The 14,054-nt window shown below is 37.3% G+C and overlaps 1 protein-coding gene across 4 annotated transcripts in view; it reads left to right on the top strand.

The window, feature by feature from the left end:
- Positions 1–14,054, top strand: part of LOC114666192 (thyroid adenoma-associated protein homolog) — a 200,495-nt gene that overhangs the window by 126,736 nt on the left and 59,705 nt on the right. The gene's annotated exons all lie outside the window — the stretch shown is intronic.

Here is a 14,054-nt window from a genome sequence, read left to right as displayed (position 1 = left end):
CCACTTCGCGGATCTGCCGCTTGCATATGGGGAAGCGGATGTACAATTTAAACAGATTGTTATTTTCAAGGGAATTGTTACATATGCATAATAGAACTTAACTATTTTACATTATAGTGAGTAATTAACCATAATAAAAAAAATAGTAAAACGTAATAATTTGAAAGAAAATTATGTTTCATGTTGCGTTAGAGGTATTCATTGCGTTATACGTTTTCATTCTGTTTGCCTTTAAAATTAACACGCAAGTTCTTTTTAAACTTTTACTGTAAAACTTCATTAAAAACTATTTTTTTAATTTACGTTTTATCAATATCGCATTGAATTTTGTTTGGACTTACATCGTGACAACATAATATATAACTTCCCATGAGTGAATATTGTTTCTTTCTCTCTAATAAATAAACCGACTTTTTTGAAATTTTTGTCCCTGTGATTTATTAATTTTCATAGCAAAAGCTTTTCTAACGGGAAACTGTAAATATTTTAATACGAATGGCATATCAAGATCTCCTTTGGTGTCTAATGTTATCCGCGGAAGATGTACTACATTACCTTTCTTGCTGCCTTTTAAAATTTAACATCTCAGAATTGTTCTACCAATTTTTAATACAACTAATCTTGTCCTATTGCATAGCCCATCACTCAGACACGAATTATGCAATAACATTATGATACATCCTTCTTTCAACAGTAATTCAGCTGGTGGAATACCGGATGGTGTTAACGGTTGTAGATATTCTACGGGATATTGTAAGTTGATGTTTTCAGCTTCCACACCATTAACACCAACTGTTTCAGCAGAGTCTATTGATGTGCATTTAACCAATTTGCCGTGTAACCGATTGACAATTTTTGCATTACTTCATTTGACTTCATCGTTTCTAGGTGCTAAGATTGCCCGTGTATTCATTTCTTCTGTTGATAACCCTTCGGGATGAAATTCTTCAATAAGATTTGGATATAGTACGTCTTCTTTAATTGGGAACTTAAAGTGAGGAAAATGTAAAAATTTATCAGGCCTGAGAGCAGAGGAACTGCGTCTGACAAAGGCATCACATGAATGAGAGGTGCGAGGACCGTGGGCATGGTTGAAAATGGTTGACAGGAGGGTGGGACTTGAAAAAATCTCTTGGCAATAGTCTCGTCTCAAGATTTTCTTTTATAATAGAGAGATATAGAACCTCTAGTCTGGCTTCAGTCTGAGGAAGCAGATACATAATTAAACAACAAGCTTAATAATAGAGAGAGATTAGTTTCTGATTTTGATAATAGCTTCACGTTGTGCTCTTTTGATCATCCATGGATAGAATTGAATGAATGTGTAAAGGAAAGAATGTGCCATAAGTGCTAGAGATAAAACTTAACTATAAGTTCCTAGTAATTTTCTAGATGACTCTTAAACTTTATTTTATGTTTGTTTTTTTTATCAATTGTAATTAGAGAGAGGGAAAAGACAGAAACCCTGATTAGTATCCAGCTAAAATAATGAATTTTGTACAGAGACCCTTACCCCAGCATATTTAGAAAAAGTATTAAAAAAAGAATAAGTACTTATATTGATAAGAGTCCTGTCATTCTGGGATGCAGGATGTGATATCATTTGGACTGGTTGATGAAATGCAGTATTTTGTGTCACAAGCAATTTTTACTAAGTAAACTGAAGCCATCTATGAAAGTGATGACATTCTCTGCTGCACATTGTTCCAGGTGGGGTTATAAATATAAAATAAAAATAGCTGGCCAATGGTGCAAGTTTTAACTGGTCATATGTTGTGCAGCTGGAAGCAGTTGTGTCTGAAAATAATTGTTTTTTTGCATTTAATGATAGACTTGTGTGTTTACTAAATATCTGCAGTGAAAGAGAAATTTGAAAATAAATAAGGACAGGAAATTGCTGAAATCAAGCCAGAGTAAGTACTTCAAGGAAAATCTGGAACATGGAGAACTCTTCAGTTTAGTGCCATCTGAACACATTTGGCAAAGTGGTTTTAGAGAGAGGTCTATTTTTTGATGCCTTTGTGGAGTAGAATGCAGGTTGCATACATACTGTAGATGTCTATGTTAGTTATCATAGTTCTGGAAGCATGGTTGAATGTTCCTAAGGTGAAGTCCCAGTACAAAAAAATGTCTGAAGAACAATTATATAACCAGACTTAAGAATGTGAAAGGGGTTTATAGCAAGGCTTACAAAGCAGGGCATAGAGTTGGAAAGTTGGCTTGATAAAAAAAAAAAGTATTTTAAAAATATGTGCATATATTGTTCAGAAAGTATTTAGATCCCTTCACTTTCTGCCACTTTGGTATGGTGTAGATTTCATTTTGCCATTTTTACCTGCCAGTCTGCATTTATTACCCCACAGTGGCAAAGTGAAAACATGTTTTCAGAAAGGTTTGCAAATTTATTAAAAATCTAAAACTGAAATGTCTCATTTATGTAAGAATTAGGATCCTTTGCTGTGGCACTCTAAACTATAGTCAGGTGCATTGTGTTTGCTTTATTATCCTTGAGATGTTGCTAGAACTTGATTGGAGTGCGCCTATGGCAAAATAAATTGATTGAACATAGTTTAGAAAGGCATACACCTATGTGTCTAGGGTCCCACAAAATATCAGGGCGAAAGCCAAGCCATGAAGTCCAAAGAAATCTGTTAAAATTTAAAGTGAATTTATTAGTGTGCCCAGAGTAAAGATAGAAATCTGCAAAACAGATCATGACTTACAAACAAAGCTTCAGGTACTCAAATAGACCTTTACTACAATTAATTTCATTATTTAAATTAATCACAATGTTAATGAAATAAAACAAGACTCAGTACAATTAGCAGTCCTGGTAAACAATATGAATGACGCACCACATTTGAACATTATTCATCTGGTTGTTTCCTAATGACATGTAACTTTCTTGGCTCGTGCTTCAGCTTAAAGCAAGGGGTCCCCAACTCCAGTCCTGGATGGCCACGGTGGCTGCAGGCTTTCATTCGGACCCTTTTCTTAATTAGTGATCTGTTTTTGCTGCTAATTAACTTCTTTTGAATTAATTTTAATTGACTTGGTTTTAAGTAATGTTTCCCTGAATGTCTTCATCGTTCCTCTGAATTGCTTCATGTCTTTCCTTAAATGGCTCCCAAACAGAAGTGAAATATGAAGTGAGTGAGCCAACAGAAGACCAACTAAGTCAGGGCCTCAAACTCCAACCAATTTCTCTCCAACCAGCTGCTTAATGAGGCGATGAGTCTTGTTGTTAATTAATCCCATTCTTTAATTCCATGGCTTGTTGCTGCTCTCATTGTGCAATAGCAGACATTTTTGAAATTGTGGATTTTCTTTTTTCTAAGAGCAGATCAGCATTCTTGAGACCTTCACCTTTCTTTATTTTCAGATATTGTATGATGGTCACAGTTTGCTGGTCTTGTTTTGGCTCATTTTGTATCTCATTGTTGTTTGGCTGCTAATTAAGGAAAAAGAAACAATTGAGTGGTCTGAGTCTTTAAGAGCAAGTCAAATAAAATGAATTCAAAAGAAGTTAATTAGCAGCAAAAACTGGTCACTAATTAAGAAAAGGGTTAGAATGAAAACCTGTAGCCACTGCGGCCCTCCAGGGCTGGAGTTGGGCACTCCTGGCTTAAAGATTAAAAATCAGTATCACAGAAACTCACAAGTAAATTATGGTGTCATTTACACAGCTTAGGCTTTTTTAAAAGTAGTGTTGCATGAGTGCTTCTTTAAAACGGAAACATATTGTGACGTATGAGGCAGTAAATTCGACACTTCACTTCCTAGAGCTGCTTCGGTTACAGAGAAAACACACTTTCACACAGACACTAGAAAACAAAAGCAGGAACAGCTGCCTTTATACATGAGCCTTATCTCTCATAGCAATAAAAAATCTTTTTTGGTGGTTGATTGCCTGTTGCAATAGGTCTTATCTGTCTGAGGTGCTTGCCTCTTTGAGTGTATCAAACAACCCCACCAGTCTGCAGGAGGACAGTTCTCAACAGGGTGCTTTTCAATTCTTTTAATTTCAAAAAGCCACAAATGGACTTGAGTTTCTTTGAAAATTAATTCAGTTTTGCTTTTGTTTTGAAAGATTCCAAGGCCTGTTTCTTCAAGTTCAAGATTAAAGAGTGCTTTTAAAGAGATGTTTTAGATTTGTTTATGCAACTGTGGACCCCAATATGTAACAGCATATTAAAGAGGAACAGTAGTTAAGGACTTACAGGCATATCAGAAGGCACAGCTGTTGTGCCAGGATGGAAAAAATAGGGCAATGTCCTGAAAATAATAAAGGTATTGAAATCAATTGCTGTAGAAGACAAATCAAAGCTATATTCTAAAACTCAAAAGCAGCATTAATCAGCTCAACACATTCACATAAGCAAATCATATGCTCTCATCTTCTATCTTGTGTGCTTTTATTGACATGGATTTGCCCTGTGGGTTTTTGTCCTGCCACTTGCCTCAGTTAATCGAACACTCTTAAGGAGAATTCCCTAAAGGGCATATACTAATACTGTTAGAGTTTTTTGCATAATTTCTTTGAAAGTCATTACAATGAAAATTTTTAGCAGTCCAGCACACTTTTGATACTGCCAGAGTTTCTTGTCTGAGGGGAAATCTTGTAGCCTCTAATAAGCGCAGTACCACCAGTTTTGTGCCCTGTGATACTTACTAACAGAGACATAATCTGTATTGATTGCCAAAAACACAGGGAGTTTAAAAAAAAAAAAAAACCTGATTGCAAAACTGCTTTTTCTCCAACATGATAATGTGGAATGCTAACTTTAGCAAAGGAAAGGAGAGATGTTGAAATATGTCATATGTATGGTGACGCGTGAGTCCCTGTCTTGCAACCCAAAACACGAGGCTAAGTCTCAGTACTTTAGCAAAACCAGCTTTAATCAACTTAAAACAGGAACAACAGGGTTATTTATTGCAGCGGGAGCTACCAGTCTCCTATACATGGACACAGCAAATGGGCATAGTCGGGGCCAGGTCATTGGCCAAGTTGTACCGTTCCCTGCATTTATAATGTCCCTTGCATCACCCATAGGTGACAGGCGCATATAGCACGATCTTGATTGGCTCTTGGTTGTTTCCATGACGTTCCGCTGCTGCGCTGCAAACCTGTGGTTGCCTCAGCAATGGACAGGCAGTCCTCCACAGACGCGGCAGTCGCGCTTTGGCGTGCCATCCCATTGGGGGGGGTCCTAAAAGAGTTCAGAAACCTCACAGTATGGTTAGATAAGTATGTTTATTGTACCTGTCTGTTAAATATGATGTTTGAGGTGAACAAAATGCACAAATTTTGGAGGCGGACATGGAAAGGATATTGTTTACATGTAAGATTTACTACACTGTATTTATATTCATACTGATTAATTATAAACTAATTTTGTGACACAAATTTGACTAATTTTATAACACAAATTTTATAAGTGTACACTCATTTCAAGTGTACCCGTTCTTTATAAGTCCATTTTTTAACCTACCTGGAAAGTTTCAGTCTCACTTGCACTGGTCATACCACAGAAATACCCTTAATTAGGGTTGTCAAAATTCTCATTATTTTTTTGACATTGTAAATGCTGCAGTTATTATGTTATTAGATTTAATTGTAGTATTTGACATTTCTGACCATACCATTTTATTATTAAGGTTTGAAAGTTATATTTGACTGTCAGTCATGTTTTTTTTCATGGTTTGATACATTATTGTACAGTTGTTTTTAATACTTACAGAAATATGAGGATGGCACTCCATTATAACATTCTGAAGTTAGTAAAGATGTCCTTCAGGACTCAATTAAATTTATTGCCATTATACCTCGCAGTCTATACCATGCCATTTTCTAAGCCATGTTAATCCTGAGCAGGGTCACTGGGGTCTGGAGCCAATCCCAGCAAGCATGGGGTGCAAGGCAGGAAAAACCCTCTGGACAGGGCACCAGTCCATCGCTGGGTGAACACACGCCCAAATTGGCCAGTATAGTGTCGTCAGTCCACCTAAACTGCATGTCTTTGGACTGTGGGAGGAAACTGGAGCACCTGGTGTGGTGGAAACCACACAGACATAAGGAGTTCATGCAGACTTGGTGCAGGGAGGACTCGCTACACAAACCCTGGTCTCCTTACTTCAAGGCAGCAGTTTTACCACTGTGCCACCATGCTGTCCACCCTTATAGTCCAATGGCATATATGTGTTGCTAATTTGTGATCCATATGCTACCTTTAGCTGCAGTGGACTATCACCATGCTTGGTTCCTCCCTTGCACCTTGCAGAGATGAGTTGGTTTATGTGGGTTTAGGAATTTTATTGTTATGATCTAATATGGCAAGAAAAAGTATGTGAATGCTTTGGAATTATAATTTTTTGCTTTAATTGGGCATAAAATGTGATATGATTTTTATCTAAATCACAAGTCTAGACAAACATAATATGCTCAAGCTTAACACACAATTATATTTTTTCATATCTTTATTAAACACACCCATCCAACATTTACAGTGTGCTGTGAAAAAAGTAAATGAACCCTTGGATTTAATAATTGGTCAAAACTTGTTTGGCAGCAATGACCTCAGTTAAGGACTTTTAGTAGCTGTGGATCAGGGGGAATTTTAGATCAGTTTTCCTTACAGAGCTAATTCAGCTCAGCCATATTCTTTGGCTCACTTGAAATCATTCCACAGCATTGGATTAAGGTGTCGGCTCTGACTACGCCACTCTAAATGGCAGATTTTCTTTTTTCCAAACCATTCTGTAGTAGATTTACTTTGTTTACAGTCATTGTCCTGCTGCATCACCTACATTCTACTGAGCTACAGCTGTTTGACAGCCACCCTGACATTATCCTGTCAGATAACGTGATAATCTTGAGGATTGCTTTTCTCCTTGATGATGGCAATCTGTCTATGCCCTGAGGCAGCAAAGCAGCCCCAAATCATGATTCTCACTTCACTACAACTTAGCGTTGGGATGATGTTTTCATCTTTGTATGCAGAGATCTTTTATACCTGTAATAAGAGTAAAGAAAAAGTTAAAGGTTTGGGGCACCAGCCAGTGATCCCTGTTTAATTTGACCAGGTTGGATGGCCACATAAATGAAAAAGAAAAAGGAATTTTGCTGTCTTCTCAGTACAGCCACAGGTGTAGCCTGCTAATGTGAGTTCCAAAATGTCTGCCATCTTTGTGTGTCGCCGGCATTTATATGCTTCCCAGGGCAGAAGAAGCAGGACTTAACAGATAAGAGGTAGAAGTGGCATCAGAATTCTTCCTCTCGATGAGCCTAAGATCTGAAGGTAAAAGACAAGAAGGAGTAAGTAACATCACCAACTTGTGGTTCAGGGTGGAATTAGGTATCACATACCAAATTAGGTACCAAAGATATCACGTCCTAGTGAGCTGAATGACTTCCGGCCTATCACCCTGACGTCACATGTGATGAAGACCATGGACTGGCTGCTGCTTCACCACCTGAGACCACAGGTCCGCCACGCCCTCGACCCTCTGCAGTTTACATACCAGGAGAAGGTGGGAGCGGAGGATGCCATAATCTATATGCTACACCAGTCCCTATCTCACTTGGACAGAGGCAGTGGTGCTGTAAGAATTATGTTTTTGGACTTCTCTAGTACCTTCAACACCATCCAACCTCTGCTCCTTAGGGACAAGCTGACAGAAATGGGAGTAGATTCATACCTGGTGGTATGGATCATGGACTATTTTACAGACAGACCTCAATATGTGCGTCTTGGGAACTGCAGGTCTGACAATGTGGTCAGCAGCACAGGAGCGCCACAGGGGACTGTACTTTCTCCGGTCCTGTTCAGCCTACATACATCTGACTTCCAATGCAACTCGGAGTCCTGCCATGTGCAAAAGTTCGCTGACGACACTGCTGTCGTGGGCTGCATCAGGAGTGGGCAGGAGGAGGAGTATAGGAACAAACTGCCTGTATAGGAACACCTGGACAAACTGGTGAGGAAGGCAGGCTCTATTGTAGGCACGGAGCTGGACAGTTTGACATCCGTGGCAGAGCGACAGGCACTGAGCAGGCTCCTGTCAATCATGGAGAATCGACTAAATAGGATCATCTCCAGACAGAGGAGCAGCTTCAGCGACAGACTGCTGTCAATGTCCTGCTCCACTGACAGACTGAGGAGATCGTTCCTCCCCCACACTATGCGACTCTTCAATTCCACCCGGCTTGGGGGGTAAATGTTAACATTATACAAAGTTACTGTCTGTTATACCTGCATTTTTATCACTGTTTAATTTAATATTGTTTTTATCAGTATGTTGCTGCTGGAGTATGTGAGTTTCCTCTTGGGATTAATAAAGTATCTATCTATCTATCTATCTATCTATCTATCTATCTATCTATCTATCTATCTATCTATCTATCTATCTATCTATCTAATCCTGCCTACTATACTAAAATTAAATTCTATCTATCTATCTATCTATCTATCTATCTATCTATCTATCTATCTATCTATCTATCTATCTATCTATGAGTATAACCAATATACCCTATTCATACATGTCTGACCCGCCATATTTACTACTGCATATTCTTTCTGAACAATCCAACTTTTGTCTCCTCGGTATACAAAACATTTTCCTAATAGCATTGTGGAGTGACAAGGTGGTGTTTGGCAAGCTTCATGCTTACAGCATATGATTTTTTATGGAGAACACTGGTTTCCTTCTTGGTGTCCTGCCATAGACACCATGCCTGTTCAATGATTTGCATGTGGTTAAACATTTTACTCCGAGATTCTTTTGTTTACCTCATTGAGCATTCTGAATTGTGCTTATCAAGTCATTTTGGCTAGTTAGTCACTTCTGGGGAGAGTAGCTACAGTACTAAATCATCTTAGTTTGTCTAACTGATGAATATCTAAACTCTGTGAATTTACTTTGTAAATCTTTAATGTTATGCGAATCAAAAATTTGTCATCGTAGATCTTCTGAGACCTCTCTTTAGCAAGCCATGATTTACACCAGTAGGTGCTTCTTGTGAATAGCAAACTCAAAATGTTTGAGTCTTTTTTTTTTTTTTATTATTATTGTTCAAAGTACTTTAGCTCTAAACCATACCTCCAAATTTGTATCGTTGATCTTCCTCTTCTTTCATATTTACATGTGCTGCTTCTATACACCATGCTGTTCTGGTTTTGCAGTCTAGCAAATTCTTACTGTCTTCATCAACAGCTTTCTGATTTATCTAGGACAGGTCTTTTCCCGTCATGCACCTTTTGCCAACTGACCCCGGACTTTCGCAGTCGTTCCACTTTTTTGTACCAGCCCCTCCTTCTCTCTGCTGCCCCAAGCTCACTGTAATGCTTCATTTGCATAACCCACCACCACTCCTTCAGAAAGTATGGCACTTGGCAGCAGTCATGGTCCTCTGAATTCCCAGCCTGGCCATTACAATATGTTAATCTGAAATATTTCAAAATAAGAGTGTTTCAAATAAAGAAACACAACACAGTAGGGAAATCTTTCCTGACATCTTTTGCCAAATGTCCTTTGGGGCTAGTAAATATTATTAGTTAAAAGCACATTCATTAAAATATGGTGTTAAATGCATAGACTATGTTGTGGATTACTGTAATTTAATGTGGTATCTTGCATCATACTTTACAGAATCAGAATAACGGTGGTTGAGCTTTAATTTGAATAAGTTCATGTTTGAGTCTGTGCACCAAACAGCCTTTAGGAAAGTACTTTTTGTGAAAATGCTGCACTTTTTAACCAGTGAAGTACATTAATCTTAGATTTTCTTATTTTTAGTGTCAATATCATTTCATATCTGTTGAGTTTTCTCAACCCCTGGAAGACATTGATATGCTTGGAAAGATGTGATGTGTTGCCGTCTTTGCCGAGACAAGCCTCGTAACAGCTTTTACAAACATGTGCTGTCAGGCTCAGCTTTTTCATTTGCCTTACAAGCAATCATTATCTCACTTCGACTGCCTTGTTTATTAACAACTTGGGGGTGACTTGTGTTATTAACTGTTTCCATGTCTTTTTTTGTAACCGAATTGACAACTGCATTACAAAACTCAGCCAGCATAATTTGTTTTTCTACTAGTCACCTAGATGCATCACTGCTTGCAGTGAATCATCACAACTGCTCCGTTATCGTCCATGTCTTTCTTAAAGACACACAGCTTACTTTTCATTAAAGGGAGCATAAAGCAATCTCCGTTGCATTCTCATATGGTAAGAGTACCATTTTAAAAATTTGGTAAAAATTTACTGCACGACGCCAGCTCAGGCCATATTTTAAGATGAAGTCATAAATAAATGTGATTATTTCCAAATGATTCACAAACATTGTATTCTTGCCACTGTATAGTTTAAATCATTTTGTATCATATGCAGATGATCAGTCATACCTAGGGAAGTTTGAACAATTCCTTTTTTATATACGTAATTTAGTTAAAACAATAGAGAAAAGTGCTATTTGTCTCTCAAGATAAAAAGTAGAAATTCTGTGAGTTGACGGCAAATCTCTGGTCAAATGACACTGTCAAGTTTAGCACAGTTGGATATCAGCTTTTCTGAATTGCTGTGAAATGAATGTGTTATATTTGATTTTAATTTATCATTTACCTCTTACATTACTAACCTCTTCAAGACCTATTTTTCCTTCTAAGAAATATTGGAATATTTGTTTTAATGTGTAGGTTACAGAAACTCAAATTCATTATAAAAATATTGTGTGAAAGCAAAAGGAAAAATTGCAGATCCTTCAGGTACTCCTCGTTTAATTTTAGAAACTTGAAAAGGAAAGTATGCAAGTGCAGTGCCAGTAACCACAATTGGCAATGTGTTTTCCAGCTGAACCTTTTGTCTGTGAGAGGAGCCTGTCCTTAATTCTTGTCATGCCATCAAACATGTTTTCAAACTTTGACAGTTTTTTTATGGTGATAAGAGTGATCAGAGGTCCAGTATGTTTGATGTTGTAGCCGTACTTCCAAGTTGGTGACTTCACAGCTGTGGAGGAAACAGAAAAAATAACACCTTTGGTTTTAGACATTATTTCTTTCTGTGTCTCCATATTATTTTTCCCTTAAGAAAGGAAGAATAATTATACTATGAACACATCTGTTTCAGATAGAACTGATAGCTGCTGTGATTTATGCACATTCTGTTCAAATCCTTTTATTTCTAGCTTATATTTATGTGTATATGTACTGACAACCGTGAAATTCTTTTTTGCTTGTCTGACATATTCCAGTCTAAATTTTTTCAAAATTAGGGATGCTCCGATCAGGTTTTTAAGGCCAATACCGATCACCAATTTCATGTTACTTGATTGGCCGATTCCGATTTTTTTTTCTTTGTCTTCCCCTTTGTCACTTTAAAAAAACTTTTTACATTAAGCTCCTGCATAACCAGACACATAGAGGTATTATGTCCTATATTAGAGTGTTAACTTTGGTATTTTTATAATTAAACTATAGATGACAGGTATTAAGTGTTCTTTTTTTATTAACAAAATTAAATTCTGTAGGCTTATTGTTCAGTGACCGTAAATTACTAAAATAGATAAAATTTCCGTACAATACATACTGTAGCTAATAAAATATATACAAAAATATTTACCTTTAATACATATGGCATAAAATAAAATGCTTCTTGTAATTACAAGCTGTCATATTGTTTATATTTTTCTGTAATGTACTTACCTGATATAAAATTAAATAAAAAAAAATGTTATATATATATATATATATATATATATATATATATATATATATATATATATATATATATAATCTCCATTATAAAAAAAAAAAAACCTGGAAAGCAAAAGCAAGCAAGGCTACGATACATGATCTTCTCGGAAGACATTTAAAAGACCCGCGAGACGACAGAGACTTGCCACAGTGCGTCTCGCGGGGACCGTAAACATGAGACTTGGTGCCAAGAGATTGTCCCAGGGCCGTCTCGCGGGGACGTGGAACATGAGATTCTTGCAAGACATGCCCTACTTACAAAAGATATTATATAAGAGCACACCCATCAAAAAAAAAAAAAACTCAGTGGTGTAAAAGCACGTAGTGCACACAGATCCTGTGCTCTCAGCACATATAAAGTGTATAAGGACAATACGGAGAATAGAGACCCAAAGGCGTTGGAGAGAAAAAAAGGTAGATAAGAGATTATGAAAGCAGTGGAATTCGACAGGCTCAAACAAACGATGGCACGATACACATGCAAAGAAAGGTGCAGAATATGAAAGCAGTAAAATTAGAAAGTATTGTAGCGTCCCAGCCAGGTTGAGGGCTTTTTGGTTTTAAGTGACTGTTAGGTCCGATTGAGAGAGGGCGGAGTACAGCACAGAAGACTGATGGCGGGGTATTGATTGATGTTGGGGCGCGTTGGAGAGGGTGCTAGAAAGTTGTATTTGGGGTTAGGAAGTCGGCGATTGTTCAAGTAAAAATTTTGTGACACTTTATCAAGTCTGTCGCTATAGTATTAAAGAAAAGATTACCGCAAACAAAAGGTGATTAATCATCAGAACCAGGTGTAACTGAAAAAATAGCAGGACAAATCGAGGTCAGAAAAAAAGAGTAGACAACAAAGTCTTTTCGCATTCGCATCAATCAATGCACAAAACGTGGATTTACACAATAATGGACCATACGCTATGAGAATCTGTGATCCCGGAACAGTTTAAGCAACAAGTTAAATTTCAAAGAATACACAATTTGGTCAGGTGTATATTGATGATCACAGAGAATCAATGCAAATTTTAACAGGCAAAAAGAAAGGTGATGTATGTATTCCGTGAATAACATTAGACACCAAAGGAGATCGTGATATGCCATTCGTATTAAAATGTTTACAGTTTACAGCGAGAATAGCTTTTTCTATGACAATCAATAAATCACAGAGACAAACATTAGAAAAACTTGGATTATTTATTACAGAAACAGAAACCATATTCACTCACGGGCAGTTATACGTTGCGTTGTCACAATGTGTCTCCAAAAAATGTTGTTTTCAATGAAGCTTTAAAGTAAAAGTGCAAATAATGAAATTGAAACAATTCCAAAGAAAAAAAATTTTTAGATTGTATATCCGATTAACCAAACACAGGGGTTGGCGAGCAAAGCCCCCTAGTGTGTGTGTGTGTGTATATAATATATATATATATATATATATATATATATACACAAACAAATATATATAAAAACATTGTCCTCAGTATAACTATGGTTTAATATCCATTTTTCAGGTTTACCCTGGGTTAGCTTGATTCCCTGAAATCATTTTTTTTTATGTGCCACAGTCATGGCCATCCTTTAGGGTCAGAACTTTTTTTTGCATATCATCTGACACCATCCCCAAGCACATCTTGATCTGCCTTCTTCTGGGCCTCATTCCTCCCCAACTTCTACCTTGATGTACCTCTTCATTCAGCCATCCTCTGTCTTTGCTCCACATGCTCAAAACCCCTTAGTTTCTCCTCAGCACAACACCTATCACCAAGCCTTTCTTTTGGCTCACAGCTCATCATTCATCTTCTTCTCAGTTTGTCTCTCCTTTCAGTCCACACATCCACCTAATCATTCTCATCTGTGTTCTTTCCAGATTTGTTTCATGCTCTGCCTTGTTTGGCCATACTCATACTCCCATAGAGCATACTGCCTTCACACAGCTTTCATACGCTTTTTCCTTCAATTCCAATACGCCAGATTCACCCAGCACCTGTACGAGACATGCCATATGCACCCACCACTTCCATACCGCCTGCCAATTAGCACCAAACCATTAAAAATTATGAAACAGAACGAATTAGTATATCCATTTTACATCACTTCAAAATGGCTACACCAGATGAAAGTATTCAACTGACTGCGTAATCTGTACTGACAATGTTAAAGCCACAGATTGAAACTGTGGAGTACTACACATATGATACTTTTCAAGTAACAAAAAAACCCCTTACATCATTCAGATGTTTCTTTTGGCTCCACTTTTGGTCAGAGGCAAACAATTCTGTGTACTTGGGGAAACCTGCTGCTGTAAAA

The sequence above is a fragment of the Erpetoichthys calabaricus genome, chromosome 15 (genome assembly GCF_900747795.2).
Source record: "Erpetoichthys calabaricus chromosome 15, fErpCal1.3, whole genome shotgun sequence".
NCBI lineage: Eukaryota > Metazoa > Chordata > Cladistia > Polypteriformes > Polypteridae > Erpetoichthys > Erpetoichthys calabaricus.
This window is presented reverse-complemented; position numbering and strand designations above follow the sequence as displayed.